We start from the raw sequence: 2,799 nt of genomic DNA, 5'->3' as shown, positions 1-2,799 counted from the left end.
AAAAATGCTGATTTCAGTTTTTACAAAAGCAAGTTTCTAGTCCTTATAGTTGCAAAGACATGCTTGGAGCGTGTGCATATTGTTCCTGCTGACCTCTCAGAAGCTTGATGAATTGCTGAGTGAGATTTCCTGTGATCAGAAGTGGAGTAAATCAGGCAAAATAAAAGACCAAATGTACTTTATTTGCATAATTTACACAGTTCAGAAAGCTGAGTTTCTTAGCAAAATCAGATTACTATAGCATTTTTAAAAAAATACTATAACAGTCCTGCTTGTGTGAACTTGCTTTTTTGAGTACCTCAGAAGTCGTGCCAGTTTTGAATGAGTTTTCTGACATTGCCGAAAACGCAATCAGTTTATGGAATGGATTGAATCATGTATATTGTGACTTATGTGGAGTTAATGTGGCACTGGGAGTAAGAGAGATGGAAAATACCTCTTCTGTGCAGATTTTCCTAGCAATCTCCTTCCAGTGTAGTTGGTCCCTTTTCCCCCGGCTGTAGGTTGCAGTGCATTTGCATCTCTTTTGTTGAAGTACTCCTCAAGTCCTGCACTGCATGCATTGGCTTCACCTTATGGAGTACTTGGAATTCTAGCCAGATAACATCATAGCGCCTTCAGATTATTGATCACGCTTTCTTGATTTGTTTTCAGTGTAACCTTGGCAGGGTTTATTCTGCCCCACCCCCCAGTCCAGTCTCAGATCAGTGGGAAATACTGAGTTTGTGATCTTGAGAAGAGATTGTTTTATATAGCAGGTCTCATATAGTAACATGAGCTGTTCCGAGTAATATTTTTTCCTGTGTGAAGCACTTCAATCGTGTTAGAAGTTAGAGTCTAAGAAGCTTATCACAGATGGATTCTCAGCCGTATATGAAGCTATATAATGCCCTAATGGTTTACTCTCTTTTTACAACATTAACTCTGTCAAAATGGGTGACCTAGACTTTTTGAATGTTGAGACAGTGAAGGACAGCCTTGATGACACCTTGAAGACATGGGGAAACCATCATTCTAATTGGGGAGCATGTGAAAACCATTTTCAGTAACACTTCTCTGAAAGCTTAACCACTACACTTGTTCATTGAAACTCTTGGACACACTTCACAAACAAACTAGATTACTTATTCAGGCCTCTTGTTGGATGTCCTGACTTCCTAAGCCATCATTTCTGGCTCCTCCCTAGCAGAAAGACAAGTATAATCCATATTATCTGGTGTTCTGTCTCCAGAATGCTTAGTGGAACTGAAAGTAGTGATAAAGGAGTGAGCCCTATTTCCTACTTCAGAGGAAAGAAATGCACTTTCTTAATTTCAAATTCAAACTGTGACTTCAGTTCCTTAAAATGTATTCCTGCTTTTACAGTTGTGTTGTAACTATTAACTTGTTTTATAAATGTCTTTATCCCCGAATTTCTTGTCTTGGTTAATTTGAATTGTTAATAAATCCAGCAAATCCAGGACTGGTTGCCTTGTATTTGGTGTCTGGAAATGGAGTGCACAGCCAATCACAAGCAAACAATCACACCCTAGGCCAACCCCAACCTCTCTCACCACCAAAGGAACACAAGTGAACAACACAAGCAACGCTGACACCAAACTCTACATACATTAAACATAATAGAAACACCGCCACCCGACCCCACCCCCATCCATCTTCCCTCTCTCCACCCCCCCTTTTTTTCCTTTTTTCTTCTCCCCCTAATGCCTCAACAAATGAAACGGATTTGTAAAAATGTTACATGGAAAAAAACAAAAACGAGGCATTACACTTACTTCTGTAAAACAAGAAAATCCTTAATAAAATATTTTTTAAAAAAAAGGAAATGGAGTGCACAATTCTGGAACAACATATAGTGCTTCTGTTCTTCCCCTTTACCAGGAGTGGCTAATGTGTTGCCCTCCAGATGTTGTTGAAGCACAACTTCCATCATTTCTGACAATTGGCCATGCTGACTGGGGCTGATGGGAGTAGAGTCCCAAAAACATCTGGAGGGACCTATGGTTTAAATATTGGTGGCAAAACGTGCCCAGGAACATTCCTGATGCATTCTCCAAAAAAGTTCAGATTTTGCTTTTAAATAAAAATGCAGGAAAAATAGTTTTGGAAGGCTTAAGACAAAAGGGGTTTGCCTTCCATGAGGCAAAGGTCAATAACAGAAAAACCATGCTAGTAACATAGATCAGTTATTAAAAGTGCCAACGGTGCTTTACCAAATACAAGTGAACAAATCTGCCCAAGGTGTTTACAACCTAAAATATAACACACAGGAAGTGGATTCAGGGACAAACGGAGAAGGATTGTGGTGGTTTGAGTAAACTACTACAAAATGGACGTGTGCTGTAGCCCTGAGGTACAAGAATCAGCTTTCATTTACACTTGTGCAGCTCCTGTAGTGCAAGAAGATTGAAAATCTGCAGAGGTTGGTTCTTAATTAAACTGAATCAAAAAGAGCTCTATGTTGTACTATATACAGTTCAGTTCCTGTCCAGGCCCTGTAGTCTCAGCCCAGTTCTCTTCTCCAATATTTACTGTTTTCAGATTTCTCAACAGTAATCACAAATTATTTAAGCAGACCATACTTTAAGTTGAAAAATCAATTTCTTCTCCATGTTATTTATGTATTTTGTTGCATGCTCTAATAATATTCTCCCCGCTATCCTGAAAGAGGTTGAAATTCAAACATGGAAATAATGAATGCCCCTTAAATTCATTCAAACATGCAGATCACTTCCTTAGTTGCCCACAGCCTGCATACTGACTGCTGTTAATATTAATCCTTATAAGAAATTCTGGGAG

This window comes from Podarcis pityusensis, assembly GCF_964106645.2.
Source record: "Podarcis pityusensis genome assembly, chromosome: 1".
In the NCBI taxonomy this organism is placed as follows: Eukaryota; Metazoa; Chordata; class Lepidosauria; order Squamata; family Lacertidae; genus Podarcis; species Podarcis pityusensis.
This window is presented reverse-complemented; position numbering follows the sequence as displayed.